Source organism: Tachypleus tridentatus, chromosome 2 (assembly GCF_004210375.1).
Source record: "Tachypleus tridentatus isolate NWPU-2018 chromosome 2, ASM421037v1, whole genome shotgun sequence".
In the NCBI taxonomy this organism is placed as follows: Eukaryota; Metazoa; Arthropoda; class Merostomata; order Xiphosura; family Limulidae; genus Tachypleus; species Tachypleus tridentatus.
The window spans coordinates 123305992-123314932 of record NC_134826.1 but is presented as its reverse complement, the minus strand read 5'-3'; the positions used below and the strand labels follow the sequence as shown (position 1 = coordinate 123314932).

The 8941-nt window shown below is 34.7% G+C and overlaps 1 protein-coding gene across 6 annotated transcripts in view; it reads left to right on the top strand.

The window, feature by feature from the left end:
- The first annotated feature begins 4584 nt into the window (after positions 1 to 4584).
- The window catches only part of LOC143244997 (early estrogen-induced gene 1 protein-like), a 75795-nt gene continuing 71438 nt past the window's right edge, over positions 4585 to 8941 (top strand). For all 6 annotated transcript variants that reach the window (XM_076490697.1, XM_076490698.1, XM_076490700.1 and 3 more), the window contains exon 1: positions 4585 to 4942. The gene's annotated coding sequence lies outside the window, so the exon portion shown is untranslated. The remainder of the gene's footprint in view (positions 4943 to 8941) is intronic.

Genomic DNA, 8941 nt, shown 5'->3' with positions numbered 1-8941 from the left:
TGTTTTTTGGAAGCCAGAAAGGGTTAGCATAATTTTTAACCAGTACAAATTTAAAGTTTATTGGAGTTAACATTAACATTAAATGTTAGCTTGAAATAATCCTCAGATAAGAAATACTGGAAAATGGGTTTATATTTTCTTGTAATGTTATGATTTTTACGAGGAGAAAAACCAGTGCTTCGCGTATGAAACTCTTTTGGTTGTGGTATTTTGTACATTAATGCATAAATTTTATAAAATATAAAAGTTTCGCTTTGTATTTTTGTAAAGGGTTAGGCGTGTACAGGTGTGAACATGGTTGATGGTCGTGTGGGACGTCTCAATAACTGTGAATTTAAACTTAATTGTGTCAATTCTATTCCACAACACGTGATACCCACCAAATACATCTAATATAAAAGGCTATTTGAGTGAAATGGTACATTAAAAACGACAAACTGATTGGCTTACCTAGAAAAAAATCAAGGTCTAGCGATGCTTTTAAACTTCGAGTATCTGAGGTAGTTTTAAAACTCAACAGGATGACTCAGTTGACAGGAAGTTCTAAGTGTCTATAAACAAACGAAAATATTACTCACGAAACCCCAACACATAAACACTGTTGTTTGAGATGAGGCGCTGAGAGGTGACAGATCCATTTCCTATATACTTTTCCCCTTGCAATTGCATAGTGCTATCTACAAACACTCTTTCCTTATGCATGTCAGGTGATGTCGTCCGCACTTCTAGTTTCATTTTTGCGTAATTTAATGAAGTTCAAAAACTTTCTACGCACACATATAAGTTACCTTTTTAATTACGTATGTACATCCTTGTGCAAATTAATTGAAACAAGACGGACAATTACGATTTTTTCAATATTTTGCGTTTTATTTCTTTTCCCCAAAGTCTTTCCTTACAAATCGGTCAAAGATTTTCAATAGGATTTAAGTCCGGAGAGTTTCCAGGCCACTCCAGCACCTTTATTTGCGTTATAGTCATAAAATTCTTCACAAGTTTCGATGTGTGACACGGAGCCAGATCTTGCTGAAAAATGCCAGATCCATATGGAAATCTCTTTTTCAATTCTGGAACGACTCTTCTCTGCAAAACTTCGATGGTCCTCGCATCATACCTTCTACGATATGTAAGCCTCCTACGTCACAGTTGATGAAAAATCCCCAAAACATCTTCTTCATGGGATGTTTTACGAACTGATTGATGTGAGATTCTCGAAGTTTCTCACCTGGAGATCTGCAAGCATGCAGACTTCTTTGACCCTGTACGAAGAAATGAGTCTCGTCACTGAATAACACCTTCCTCCATTGTTCTTGCGTCAAACATTTGGGTCTCTGATAGGCATAGCGTTGACATGCATAACGAACAGAGTAGGGCTAACAATTCCTACCTAAGAAACACCTGCCACGGGGGTAAATTACGCATTCAACATTAACTCTGACCAGAGGTGTCGCTTGACTATGCATACGGGGCCCGTTCCCTGATTCTATTTAGCAGTACCCCGAAACCCCAGTTGACGTTGAAAAATCAGAAAAGAAAACCATGATCGATAACACACTCAAACGCTGAAAATTCCCGGGCTTATTGGCTCGAGCCCCAAATATTAAGTCTCTAGCGATGCCTCTGACTCTGTCACTTCTATCTTCCAACAAGTTTGGCAACCATATAATAATTCTGCTTGGGAGTCCCATTTGAGACATTTAATGTTCTAGATCGTTGTGACAGACACTGCGGAAAACCGAAACGACGTCAAGAAAGCATGGGATAGTGTACTCTCTTTTTTATTTTTGTTAAAGCTATTAATTATTTCTTCTGTGAGCAGCAGATTAACTTATTTGTTGCTTGTCTTGATTTATGAAATATGTTTAGGACCTCTGATAGTTTGAAATAAAATAAAATAAAATTGTGCGTATGTCATTCACATTCGCGTCTGTCCAACATTATGTGTTTATGCACGGGATAACCTGAATAATTAAATTAATTCACCCTAGATGGCAGCATAAAACTCACCAAAATCAATGATGTTCATTTAACGAATAGGGGCATGTTATCTCACTTTTCATTATGTCTGAGTCAATGGTTTAAGAAAATCCACAACTGTTATTTATATTTTGTTTATAAAAGTACTAAAAATGTATAAACAATTGTGAAAATAATATAAATACACCCGTAAAAAAGGTTTTAGTTTGAATTTCGTGCAAAAGTACCGAGGGCTAGCTACGCTAGTCGCCCTTAATTTAGTTAGTTATTACCATTCACTGGCAATTCTCGAATTACTCTGTCACCAATGAATAGTGAGATTGACCGTCATAGAATAACGCCCCCACGGCTGAGTTATCAATCACGTTTGAGAAGACAGAATTTCATAACTCGCGACCCTGAGAGTGGGAGTCGTACACTCTCACCGCCTAGTTGTGCTGAGCCGTTAAAACAGTTATATTTTTGTTATAATTATGGAAGTGGAGCATCTGCCTGTTTTATACAGGACAAGTACACATAATTTAATTCTTCGAGACACTGAGAAAGTTTTTATATCTCACAATAATTCAAATTCAACTTACTTCTGCTCATCTCTGAATTTCTTTATGAATATTTGCTAAGAGTTTCTATTACTTAATTTCCCCGCACATTTCAAATTTCCTGATGCTGAAAATTTGGAAATCTTGAGGATAAATTTCCATCATTGTACCATTGAATTTCTGTTTTTGTTGTGTTTGTTTGTTTTTACTGAATTTTCTTTTTTTTTCGTTGTAGCTGTTGAAAATTCTAAAGTATTTTAAATGGAGATTAACTGAACATCAGTCTTTGTTGTATGAATTTGGGAGGTTAAGAACAATATTTATAGGGGACAAGACTTTATCTTAAATCTGTAGGCAAATGTTTGTTGATATGCTATTCTTTTCTGCTTGAGTTTCAGAATTTCTGATTCTGACGTTTCATATATATAATGGTCTGGAATAACACTCCAACCTTAGAATTACTTACCGCGATTTTGTCAGAATTAAATTTTGATTTTTTACCATTTTGAGAACCTTAAATTTCAGACATCCTGCTGTTACCTTTTATGAAGCACAATAATTGGTTGCTAAACCTCACTTCAAAATTTCTAGCTGATATTTTAGCACTTTTTCTCCTTTTATACCATTTCCTTTTTTTGCAATCGTTTAAGGCATTATAAGAAGGGACTAACTATCCGTCTGACTCTTCAAATTTTTTTCATAAGTGTTTTGTATGATTTCTTACCATTTTATGTGCGATCCATCTGATGCGGAGTATGGGACTAACGTTTCAGACGGCTAGTACCACTCCTCATGATTTACACAATATATTTCATCTGATTTTCTGACATCTGATGTGCGAGTTTCAGAAGTACTAAGTATGCTTTCTTTTTTGAAAGATGTAATACAAAATAGTGGTATGAGCTAGTCATCACATTATCATGAAAAGCTGTCCAGCAACCATTCTTCCATCGTAAAATACTAAGATAATAGAAGTTCCAGCAATTTCTAGGAAGTTTCAGGGACGCAGTATTGGAAAATTACGGTGGCAATATTGAACAATGACTATAATGATATCCTTAATCTAATTTCTACAAATCAGTGGAACGCGATTTCCATGATTTATTATGCGAAATATTTTGTCTTTGTGTTACACGACTTTCCCGGCATGACCAAGTGGTCAGAGCGCTCGCCTCGCAATCTGAGGGCCACGGGTTCGAGCCCCCACCATACCAAACATGCTCGGCCTCCCAGCCGTGGTGGCATTATAATGTAACGACCAATTCCACTATTCGTTGGTAAAAAGAGTAGCCCAAGAATTGGCAGTGGGTAATGATGATTAGCTGCCTTCCCTCTAGTCTTACAGTGCTACAGATATAAATTTATACTACCTCAACAAAAGATTTAAGTTAAAATAACCTCAAGCGGAAGATTTAACTGTGAGTAGAATTCCCATAATTCGTTAACAAACAGCTGTGAGCTGAATTTATATTGAATATTCATTACGTAAATTTTTTTTTCAATTGCGATATAAAGTTGTTTTAAGCATTTCTGTTTATATGGTGACATTTCATCCGATTTCCACATTACTGGATCAAGCCTGATAACAATCAGAACGTTATATAAATATTATGTATTTGAGTAAGTGGGAGAATCCCAATTAAATCTCTAACACGTTCGTTTTAATATTACATATATTTACGATTTTGGTTTTATGAAAGCTTCTTTGTGCTTATTATACATTGAAAAATATGCAAGAAATCCGTTACTTTGTCATGAACCACTTTATTTTGGCAGTTTCCCCGAATTATGGGCGATGGAACAAGTGTCCAAGGTTGAGCAATTTGTCTGTTTTATATAGATCAGTAGATAATTCTGAATAATCCACGTGGTCTCATACGTTGTTAAGTACATCTGCATATATGTGCTTAGTTCTTAATTAAAGACGCCCTCTTGTTCTTAACATTACTGCCTTTGTCAGACAGATCTTGAAAATAACTTAAGATTGCCTAAGTAGGTGGCAGTCTTGAAAGAAAATGATCTATGTGACGTAAGTCAAAACGGGCGTGTAAATACGGAGTTTTAAAGTTCAGTAGAAATTTCTTTACGTAGGCGGGTACCATAAACAATTCTGTCTTCACACCCTTACGTCAGCAAATAGCTGTATATGTAATGTGATATAATAAAGAATTACGTTTAACGCTATAGAAATCTGGTTCGCTCTGTATGTATTAACTTCCCACGTGATACAACTTTGAACACTGGATGATAAGATTTAGAAGAAAATCACCCGTGCTCGTTTCTTATGCTTTTTAACAAATCTACTTCAACCTGTGTACGATATCCTACATAGTCAGAACCATTGACAGTAAGAAACAATCAACCGTACTCCCACGCTCGTATCTAACAAGAAAACTGAAATCTAATGGATGACTTCCTATTAAAAGGTACGCTAAAATACAGTGTATTTCTTTCACAACTAAAGGTTACGTATTTCGCATTGAAATTTCTTTAGTTAAGGGAACGAAAAATAAAATAATCTTTCTTTCCCGCCCATAAACTGATGACATAAATTGTTACTTTACATCTGCATAATAATTTGAGAAAAAAAAATATTCAAGTTTTTAAATATATTTTGCGTATTCTAAAAAAACAACAACAAAAGTGGTGTAAATGTCAATATCTGTGGTTTACAGATTGGGCATGTCAATCAGATTTTGGGAAATACGTGAGAATCAGTTGCCAATGTTGTTAAACTGAAATACGATGCAGAAACGCTTGCGCCGAAACCATTATTATAAGGTTAATTTCAACTGCAAGCCACCCCCATTAGAACAGCTCTGTCTACGGAGTTGCAACATTAGAAACTGGGTTTCAATATCAGTAGTGGGTAGAGCATAGATAGCCCATGGTGTAACTTTGTGCTTAATTACAAACAAACAAACAATTACAAATATATTTAAATGTAATTAATCATAACCGAATATAATGAAATTTGTTTAACTAATTTATTAAATATAATAAGATAATATGTTTATAGTATAAGATAACAGTCATATAACTTACGGTAAGGTTGTAGCAACCAGTTACAATCACTTAAGCCCAATCATTAATTACTGACTTTTTTTTTATTATTGGTTAGTTGTTGATTATTAACTAGTTTTTATCCTACATTTCGGCTGCTACTCCACTGCTGTCTTTAGAGAAGTCCCGATGAAAACTATTTTCTGTATTAACAGTGTGTGCGATTCGACCTTGGGATTCCTTTATAAAATTTTGATATATTATCCATTCGAATGGAAACGTCTGTTTAATTAGTAATTAGGGGGGGTAGGCAGTAGAGTGACAAGGGAGACACGAGCTGGGCAGCAGTCCTGGGCGCAGCTTGGAAAGTGATTCAGAATTCCAGCTATTTTAACCGATATTTCATAACTAAATCTGGTAATAATGATTTGGGAAACATTTCCCATATATGTTTATTATTATATATTATTATAAACAGAACTTTTAATGATTACGTAAAATGCGGGGAACGAACCAGTTAGTTTATGATATTAAACTTGCCCCGGCGCATAAATACCTAATTATGTCACTGGAGTTAGGTGGCTGTATAGACTACTAACCATAACAACAATTCAAAAATATGTATTAAACATTGTTTTATGATCAAGTTATACTTGTAGGTGGTTACCTTAATAAATTTGTAATTGGGAACTGTGTTATGAATGAAGCAACATGATAATACTGTTGAGAATAACGTTAAATTAACAATTATTATGATGTAAGTAAAGTTCATTTGATAAAGATTTAAACGCAACTAAACGTCTAGTCATAAATATTACATTATTCATTTTAAAGCCGATTTCAAAGGCAAGCGTTTCACGGATACTTCAAAACTAAAGCAGCGTGTAACTTCAAATATTTTCAATAAAAACTCAACTACTTATCATGCATTAAAATAGGTAATAATTTATTTTAGATTAGAGGGTTGACACTGAAGAGAGAGCTTGCTGAAGATGAAAATACATAAATACTATACTAGGTGTGTAATGAAACGTAGAATGTTGCTCCCTCAGTTTTATGCCCGGCCGACTTCATCATCCTTGCCAGGAAGAGCTGGTCCCGATCCTGAACTGAGGCCGGTAACATTTAAAAAGATCTATAGTGGACTTTAACAGTCTCATTCGATACTATCCTAAGACTGAAATAGTTAACACAATTATAGTTCATATTACACACACCGAGCAAACAATAAAATATTCAATAGGCTTACCAAAAATAGTAATGAAAACAGCAGTTAAGTTCATGGTTGATATAATAAAATGCATTCAGGCCAATCAAATTGAATCATGCATTTCCTGTACTGAAATTAAAAGTATCATATCAATCGGATTTATGAAATTATTCTTATCTAGTTTTACAGCACTAGTGATGTTTGTATATCGCCAAGTTGTTTGTTCGTTCGTTAAACTGCACAATAAATGACAATTGCACGACGATGAATCTACGCGTCTTACAATGGAAATGGTTCTATAGAAAATTGAGGATAATAAACAAGTTACAATCGTGAACAGCGTAAAATAATATAATTGTTGTAAATTGAAACTTAAAATCGGCTCCTGAATGTTTATTTAATTCTTTTTATTTTTACTTGAAGGACATATTTTGAGTTTAAAAGTTAAGGTATTATGTTCTAACTGCATATGTAAAATATATACACAATTTAATACTTGATGACGAGAAACCCACTGGAAATTGTTTTTGTCTGAATTACGTGCAAAGCTACTCAAGAGCTATCTGTTATTGTGATCAGTAATGACCAAGCTAGTTCAGTGTTGGTGAAGTATTCAATAAGAAGTTAATAAGATTTAAGTAATCACTGAGTACTGGTCAGTTTAGTTTATGAAATTATGCTCTGCAAGGGAACACGGTTGTGATGAATGTTTCTAAAGAAACGAATAATTCGTTATCGTTACATGGACTGGACTCGGCTTTAATTTTACCAATGAATAAAAAATACGAAGACTGCCAATAATAAGACACACTACGACACTTAGATTGCGTTCTCAGTATAAATTAGTTGAGGCTCCATTCGTCAAGTATCACCTGAATGACCACTGAAGGACATTTTTGTCCAGGATTTTGGACAACGTGCAATATTACAGCGATATCTCTTTAACATAGAAGTTATATTCTAGTCGAAAATGAAATCAACTTAATGTATCTCTCATTATGTGAAAACTGCGCATAAACAATACAAATAATAAATTTAGCATAATTACTATGATATTAGAAGAAAATAGAAAACTAGGAATATTCATACACACACACACACACACACACACACACACAAATGATTATCCTTGCATATCTGACCCTAATTTTGAAGTCATAAACTAATGAGAAAGCTTTGTTTTTGAATTTCGCACAAAGCTACTCGAGGGCTATCTGCGATAGCCGTTCTTAATTTAGCAGTGTAACACCAGAGGAAAGGCAGCTAGTCATCACCACCCACCGCCAACTCTTGGGCTACTCTTTTATCAACGAATAGTGGGATTGACCGTAACATTATAATACCCCTGTGGCTGAAAGGGCAAGCATGTTTAGTGCGACGGGGATTCGAACCCGCGACCCTCGAATTACGAGTCGAACGCCTTAACCATGTCGGGCGGCCGCTTGAAATAAAAATGTATCTCAGAACGGCTGCTATGGGTATTAACACATTTATTGATAAGGGGTGAACGTTTCGACGTTCCTAGTTCGTCTTCATGTTAAGAAGATGACCAAGGAAGGTCGAAACGTTGTTCTCTCCTTATCAATAAATGTGTTAATACCCATAGCAGCCGTTCTGATATATATATATATATATATGTAATTTACTCCGTGTTTTAACTCTCAATGACAAACAAAAATAATTGAAGCAAATACCTTTTCTTCCCCAAATAAAAAAATAAAAGGAAAATATACGATTATCATTTCAGGTTGGACCGCACGCTTTAAATATACAATTAATGCCATAAGAACTAAAGAAAGCAATTTGATTTTAATATTTAGCTAATCACATTCTTTTTTCCTGGACGTGTTACGTTGAAGTGATTTTTTTTTTTTTTGTGAAACATAAGACCTTTATCTACTTTTACAAATATTGTTTGTTTCAGAATACGCTAAGGTAAAAAATAGTTTTAATTTATGTTTATCTGAATTCATCATGCCGTCGAACTACCTAGAAATATGAAGTTAGCTAAAATTATTTTCATAGTCTGAATATCTCAGGTACGAACCCCTTTCGTACCATACGTGCTTGCTCTATCAGCCGTGGGGGCGTTATATTGTGATGATCAATCACACTATTCATTAGTAAAATAGTAGTTTAAACTTTGGCAGTGGGTGGTGATGGCTAGCTGCTTTTCCTCTAGTCTACACTGCTAAATTAGAGACGGCTGGCG